Source organism: Echinops telfairi, unplaced genomic scaffold (genome assembly GCF_000313985.2).
Source record: "Echinops telfairi isolate 266 unplaced genomic scaffold, ASM31398v2 ScPeMD7_7407;HRSCAF=8445, whole genome shotgun sequence".
In the NCBI taxonomy this organism is placed as follows: Eukaryota; Metazoa; Chordata; class Mammalia; order Afrosoricida; family Tenrecidae; genus Echinops; species Echinops telfairi.
In genome coordinates, this window is record NW_022111307.1 from 942,209 (window position 1) to 950,929 (window position 8,721).

The following is an 8,721-nucleotide window of genomic DNA, read 5'->3' on the forward strand; positions in this document are numbered from 1 at the left end:
CCACCATCATAGGTCAAGCCACTGTTGTATCTCCCTTACATGAACTCCCCTTAAACTCTTGCTCCACAGCCTATCCCCCACACTTCAAAATGATCTCTTAAAATGTAAATCAGAACAAATACAACCTACTTGTTAAAGTTCGATTGCCTGGACTCCATTTATAATTCTGTAACATATTAACTGTGAAACCCAGAGGCAAGTTATGTAATTAGTCTGTGACTCTAATTCATTATTTATTAAATGGGAATAGGAGCAAATAGTCATCATTGAGTTATTGTAAATTGTAATATGTTTATAAACCCAAAGCACTTGGAATAATGACTGGCACATTTAAAATACTATTTAAATATTAGTTATTATTGTTACTGCCCCATGGTACAAACAGCTTACCAACTCAACTGCTAACCAGAAGTCTAGCAATTCAACCAACCAGAAATGTCTTTGAGAAAGACCTAGCATTCCACTTCTGAAAGAGCAGTCATTCAAAAATTTATAAAGCACAGTTTTACTCTGACATCCATTGAGTACATCCTCAAGTCAGAATCCACTCAAAATCAACTCTTTTTTTTTTTTGGTAGCAAAATTATTTCATTCTCTGCTTTTAAACCTTCAATAGTTTATCATCATTATGAGATCAGTTTTAGGTTCTTTACCATAACCTACAATGCCTTATGTGAATTGGCACCTACTTACTTCCTCAATAGCTCTCACTCATGTGCACACATAATAACATGTTCCCATTCTGTGATTGCAAGATCTAGTTATTCTTTCTATCTGGAATGTCCTTCCCCATAGCTTATTGCTTCAACATTCATTTCTCTTCTGAGAGAAGTCTTTCCTATGCCCTGCCCCTTTTATTCACGGCCTTAGCTGTTTTAATTGTGATGTTTCACTATCAAATAGGCAATAATTTGCACATACCAAACCATTGCCATTGAGTAGATTATGATTCATCGTGACCCTGTAGGACAGAGTATAATTGTTCCTTTGGGTTTCCAAGGCTAAGGAGTGACTAGTGAATTTGAACTGCTGACCTTGTGGTTAATCCAATGCAGAGACCACTATGTTGCCAAGGTTCCTTACTTTACATATTGCTGTTGTTGTTAAGTGCCATCGAGTTAACCCTATGCACAACAGAATGAAACACTGCACTGTCCTGTGCCATACCTGCAACTGTTCCTGTGCCTGAGGTCCTTGTTAGATCCTGTGTCAGTCAATTTCCTTGAAGGCCGACCATCCACTTTACCCTCTATGATGTCTGTTTCCAGGGACTAGTCTCTTCTGACAAAATTTCCAAAGTATGTAAGACAAAGTCTTGCCATTCTTGCCTGTAATGGGCACTCTGGCCATAATTCTTCCAAGACAGATTAATTTTTTCCTTATAATAGCCCATGGCACTTTCAATATTCTGCTCCAGCCCCACAATTCAGCATTGATTATTCCTCAGTCTTCTTTTTTCAATGTCCAACTTTCACATTCATAGGAGGCCATGAAAAATACCATGGCTTGAGTCAGGTGCACCTTAGTGCTCACAGTAACATCCTTGCTTTTCAGTACTCTAAAATGGTCTGTAAGGCAGCTTTATCCAATGCAATGTGTCTTTTTGATCCCTTAACTGCTGCTTCCATGGGCATTGATAGTGGATCCAAGCAAGACTAACTCCTTGACAACTTCAGCCTTTTCTCCACTTATCATGAGGTTACCTACTGGTCACTTTTACATAGGGTACTTGCTTAATAGCCATTTTTGAATTATTAACCTAGTTCAAATTTTTCACGGATAAACTAAGTTCCAAAAGCATTGTCATTAATGCATTGCCCCTTCTCCATTTATTTTTGGAAGAGGAGAATACTTAGATCCCTGGTGATTTAGTGGTTACAAGTTGGGCTGAGATCTGCATGAGCTGCAGTTCAAAACCACCACCAGCTCCTCAGGAGAATGAATGGGCTTTCTACTCCTGCAACACTTACAGTCTTGGAAACCCACAGAGGCTCATTATGGGTCAGCATCAATTCTTTGACAGTGGATTTGGTTGGGATTTTTAGAATAATTGGAAGAAAAGAAGTAAAACATAAAATAGCTTTGCATAACTTGGGCAATGTATCATACATCATGATAAGTGCAGAAAAGTGGAGTAGGGCAGGAGTGGGGAACATCTGGCTCGCAGGCCATATAAGACCAAAAAAATCATCAATACCAGCTTCAGTCGTCACAGTACAGAGATTGTTTTCATTGTCTTTTGTCTTTCTAATATCCATAATGAAGCTTAAATTATCAGATAGACATGGTCCTACACACTCATAACTCACTTTAACACAAGTGTCCATTTATAAATTATTATTAAGCAGAGAGCCTCATCTCTCTTCTGATGAGAGATTGCTAGATTATCCGTGTGATAGTAATTGTCATTTGTTAATTAGGTGCTGTCAAGTCAGGTCCCAATTCACACATGCAGCAGAATAAGACATTTCCCGGTTCCTTGTCATCTTCACGATTTTCTCTATGTTTGAGCCCATTTTTGCAGTCATTGTTTCTATTCCTCTTGTCGATTGTCTCCTCTTTTCCATTTACCCTCTACTTTACAAAGCCCAGTGCCCTCTCCAGAGCCCGGGTCTTCCAAGTAACATGCCCAAAGTTCATGAGAAAATGCCTCACCATCCTCTCTTCTAAGGAATATTTTGCTGTAGTTCTTCCCAAACAGCCAGTTTATCCTTCTGGTAGCCCACAATATGTTTGCCAATACCACGATTCAGAGTCATCAATTCTATAGTTATACTTATTCATCTTCAGTTTTGCATTCATATGAGGATATTGAAAATACTAGGGCTTGGGACAAGTGTCCGTTGGTTTTTAAAATAATAGCTGTGGCCTTTAACATTCTAAAGAGATCTTGTGCCACAGATTTTCTCAATGTAATACCATTGCTTGATTTCTCGACTCCTGTTTCTATGGCCTTTACTTGTGGAACCCAATAAATTGATAACTTCAATCTTTTCTCCATTTCTCATGATATTGTCTATTGGCTCAAATGTAAGGATTTATGTATTCTTTACATTAAATTGTAATCCATAATGAAGGCTGTCATCTTGGATCTTTATTAGTAAGCATGCCAAGTCCTCTTTTCTTTCACTAAGCAGGGCTTGGTCATCTGCACATTGCAAGGTGGTTAAGAAACTTTCTCCAATCCTGAGACTGCATTAGTCTTCATATACTCTAGCTTCTCAGATTACTTACACAGTGCATAGATTGAATAAGTGTGGTGGAAGAATACAACACTGACACTCACCTTTTCTAATTGGGAATCATGCAATATCCCCTTGTTCTATCTGAATAACTGTTGATTTTTGTATAAACTTCTTAAGCATTCCAGAATTACAATTATTTATAATGTGTCAAGATATAGGTAGCTGAATGCATTTGCCAATAAAACATTGTCAATAAGATATAAGTAAATTTCTTTCTAGTATGCTCTGGGTTCAGCAAAGATCTATCTAATATCAGAAATTATACACATCATTCCACATCACTTCTGAATTTGGCTTGAATTTCTGGCAATTCTCTGTCAATGTACTGCTTCAATTATTTTAAAAATTATCATCAGCAAAGTTTTACCTGAATGTAATACAGAGGATATAATTCAATACTTCCACATTCTCTTGGATACCTTTCTTTGGAATTGATACAAATATGCCTCTATTCTAGTTGGTTGGCCAACTAGCTTTCTTCCAAATTTCTTGTCATCCATTTGTTGAATATATCAATTTCTATTGCATTAATTCCTGAAACCTAGTTTTTCACCAGTCTTTTTAAATAAAAATACAGCACCTTATCCTTTGATCTCCCTTTTGAAGTTGTTTCAGCTTTTAATATTTTCTGCTTCTTTTTTCAATTGGTTTTAATTTTTTCGTTAGTGTTAGTTTTTTGTTTGTTTGTGTCCAATTTCTGCTTTGTATGATTTTTCTGTATATGAAATCCAGGATATATAATTCTATAGAGATAGTCACTGGATTAACAATTATTTACTGAGAACCCTGATGGTGTAGTGCTTACATATTTGGCTGCTAACTGCCAGGTCAGCAGTTTGAAACCACAAGTCACTCCACAAGAGAAAGCTGAGGTTATAAATAGTTACCGTCTCAGAAAACCCTTCACCAAAGTCTTCAGTGAACTTTCAACTTGTTTTTTTAATGTTTCCTCTTTTGATTGTTTTCTCTTTCCCTTGTAACAGTTTTACTGGCCCTTATTTCCTATATCATACAATTCAATAGTTATTGAATTTCCTAAATCATACAATTGAATAGTTAAATCAAATCAAGAAGAGTTGTACAATCAGTACTACAATCAGTTTTAGAACATTTTCTTCCTCCTTGTACTCATTGTTATTAGCGTCATTTTTTAAATTGTGGCAATAATTTACACAACAAAACATTCTCCAATTCAACAATTTCTACATGCATAATTCAGGGCTATTGATTATGCTTTTCATGTTATGCAACCATTGTTAATATCCTTTTCCAAATTATTCCACCACCATTAATATAAACTCAATGCCCCCAAAGCAAAACCTCTTCCTCTTTAACCCAAGTTACATAATTCAAGTCAACTTGAAGATATATAATAGTGTAGGGGTAGTATTTAACCTGTCAATTAGGTCACAGCTTGATGGAGTCTCCCTGCGGCCATGGCCTCCTCATAATGAGGGGCCTGGGAACCTCCCCTTCTCTTCCTGCCTTCATCTACCTGCTGTCTGACCACTATTACTGTTAGAGACATTGCCATTTAATCCACATGATTGTCCACCCACCAGCCTGTATTATTCCTGCATTCTACATAATTGAATATGCCTGTGTTAGTCTGAAGAGGGACTTGGGGACTAGGATTGGATTTAGGAATTTTGTTGGACTGGGTTGGGATATTTTCTCAATATATGATTACTTCTTGCCCTAAAGCTCTTTCCTACACATATAAGAGTGTCACTGATTTATTTTTCTAGTTAATCCAGTCTAACACAGTAGCCATTGGTCAACTTTGGTGTCTTCTTCTTTTTTCAGTAGTTTTCTTGATATAAAATTCACACAACAGGAAGGGACGATCCAGCCAGGGTGCAGTATAGCACCAATGAAGCTCACAACATTCCTACAGTTCTTTAATGCATCCTCCCCCCACTATCATGACACAATGTTATTCCAATACAGATTCTACCATCGTTTTTACAAGAGATGGAAACTCTAATCACTAAATTAATATGGAAAGGAAAGAAAGTCATTTATCGATGTATAAGAAAGAGCTTTATATCAAGAAGTATTTACCATATATACTAGGATAAGTTGACCCAAATATCACCTATCACAAAAACTGCATTAAAATGTGCTGAAAAACTCGGCTTATACATGAGTGAGTATATATCAAGTAGGTATCCCAACTTTGTCCAATTCAAGTCCATAAGTCCAGTGATAGTCCATAAAGCCCTCTTCAAACTCACAGGCCAGTGACACAGAAAGGACCCAAGAAGCAGGAAAGACCATAGGCTGGTGGGTGTAGAGTGTGTGGATCCAAGGTTCTTGGGAACTTGGCAAGGCACCAGCAGTTTTCAAGGTCATGTGTCCCTGTGGGGCCACCATTTGAGGCAGGCATAGTTCCAGCAGGCAGGAAGGTGGAGGGTCAGAGCTAGATTGCCTCTTTGTTTTGCTTTTATACAAAAGGTTTAAGATGGCAAAGAGGTATCATCAGGCCATGACTTGATTGACAGTTTTTACTCCACCATTAGTCATGAGTATATAGTTAATATCATCCAACTACCACACTTTTCCATTATTACAGAGTGTGGTAATTACACAATTCATGTCAACTTGATAAAAGAATGAATGGATGGAGTCTAACCTGAAGATGTCTCCTGTGGACATGGATTCATGAGGATTCTGGGAGCTCCCTCTCTTCTTCCCTGGAAGGGAGACACACTTTCTACTCCACATTCTTACTGGGGAGCCACACTCAGCGAGCTGGAGGAGCATCATGCCAGTGTTGAGATGCTTCTACCACCACTGGATTCACAAGAATTTTCATCCACTGTCCTGTAATCTTCCTGCATTCAGCATCATTGCATGTTCTGTGTGAGTCTAAAGAGGAATTTATGGACTAGTTTCAAACATATGGACTAATGTCAGACTTAAGGATTGGATCTGTACTGGGCTGGGATGTTTTCTCAATATAAAATTGCTCTTGGATATAAAGCTCCCTCTTACACATATATGAGTATATCTGGATTTGTTTCTCTAGTCAACTCAGACTAACACACAGAGACAACAAGATTAATGGCCATAAAGACGTTATGCACAAAGACAATGTTATAGATCCTGCTTTGGTGAGTAGAGACTGGGGTCTTATAAGCTTGTGACCCACCATCTAAGTACATCTATTGGTTTTCTCCCTGTGCGGAGGAACCAAGAGTGGTGAAAATCAAAAGACGTATGGAAATAATTAGTACAATTGACTAACGACCCACACTGACATCAGTCTCCACAGTGCTGAAACCTGAAGAAGTGGCCAGTGACCACTACCACCTGTTCTGAAAAGAATTATATGAGAAGGCCCTGGATAGAGTAAGAGAAATATGTGGAGGGAAGCTGCAAACGAATAAATGAGATGAGGATTTCTGGTCAGATAGAGATTGGTGGAGCCTCCAAGACAATGGCCCTTCGTCATTCTTTCGGTCTGTAGAGGAACTCATCTCCGTGGTACAAAGTTTCACCTGTGCAATAGACAGATCTAGAATGGCGACAAGGACCCGAGTGAGGTAGCACACCCCAGAATAACTAACCATTGAGGATTAAAAGGGCAGCAATCACTCAGGGACCAAGTTCAGAAGGGTGACAAAAGAGGGAGGAATGAACACAGCGAGACTAGGGAGGGACTGGGGTAAGCGATGGTGTATTGAAGGGGTTGCAATGAATGAGATTGAAAAAAAGGTTCCTTCACCAATTCACAATTGAAAAAACAACTTTTAAAGTTACAAATGAATATGAGTTCAACCTATCTTGTTAGTGATATATGGTCACTGGCACATATACGTATATATGCATATATACATATGTATAGGTAATGTCAGACTTTCTGGATCCTATACCTCAGCGAGATGGCCTCAGTTATGTCAGTCCTGAGGAAGCTCCTAGATTCCATCCAGAACTTTCTTTCTCTGTAGGAAAGGAAATGACGAATCCCATGAATGGCATTACTTTCACATAGAAGTCAGTTGACTCCACAGGTCCCCATTGCTGGAGTCCCAGAGCTCCATCCCTTGACTGGTGGCCTTGCCCCTGAAATATTTGTCTTGTTGGTGATTGGCCCCTAGGGCCACCACAGGGTTGTAGCTAGACCAGTGGCAAGCTGACAGGCAAAAGTATCTTTTCCAAAAATAGCCATTTGTCTGGCTGGATCCAGAGTCTCCTGGAAACTATTTTTTTTTTTAAAAAAAGAGACCTAATTTACTCTTCTCACTTTTCTCCTTCCAAACAGAAGCTTTGAAGCAAAGGTCAGGATTTTAATAAGTCTAGGAGAGTGGTTATTATGCAATATTGACACTTCACTATAGCAGGAAATTTAAGGACCAGTACTTTACATGTAAAAGAGGAAACATAACTTTATGTTTCTAACTTTCTAACTTGGTTTGTAAGCTACTAACACATTTACCAGCTTCTGACTTGAAAAACTCATGTAAATAGAAGGCATGTTCTCCCTGTAGGTACCATGAACTCAGCCATTGGTCAAAGTGGGCTAATACTTTTTGGGGTCAGAAACCCAAAAATCACTGCCATTGAGTCTATTCTGGTTCTTAGCAACCCTACAGGACACAATCGAACTACCTTTGTGGGATTCTGAGACTGACAACACTCGGAGAATAGAAAGTCTCATCTTTCTCTCGTGGAGCAGTGGGCAGTTTTGAACCACAGATCCTGCAGGTAGCATCCAAGCATGTAACAACTATACCTCTTTTTCTCCCTTAAGTCACCTCATCTAAATTGGTCACTCTCTGGAAATAACAACCAAGCAACTCCCCTTAAAATCATGCTAATATTTGTTTATACAGCAAACTCTGATCACTGTTCCTTCCACTCCCCTTTCCTTTGCAGCACCAGGAAGACTGAAAGTATTTGTATTATTCTAATACGGATGTATTTGCATTATTCATGTCCAGGGAAGAATTTTCAAATATTCATCTGAGATTCAGAAACTTTGTGTGGGATTCTCCCTTTGCAAACAGCACTAAGAAATTTGTTTTATCTTTTATTCATTTGCTTATTGAAACCTGTGTTTAACATTTGTTCTTTATAGGCACTGTGTACAATGCTGAGGTAGGAGAGACACTGCTTCTTCATTATAGGGCAGAACTTAAGAGAAGATGATACACTGCCCATATTGATTATAGATTACAAGGCTGAAATCATATTTTCAGTTCATTGAGCAATTTAGAATATACATAGCTGGGCTTCAGACATGTATTATTTATAAATGTTACAATAGCCTTCGATGGTAGACACAATTTTCCTACTTCCAGTGATGAGAAAACAGTCAGAGAAGTTGCCTTACCTACTGTCATACAGCTAGTTAATGTTACAGCCAGGAGCAAACACCTTGTCTAACAGATTTTAAAGGCTGCTCTTTCCCTATGCTACACTGAGATTGATTAGACTTGCCTCATAGTATCCTTTATTGAGTTGAATGAAA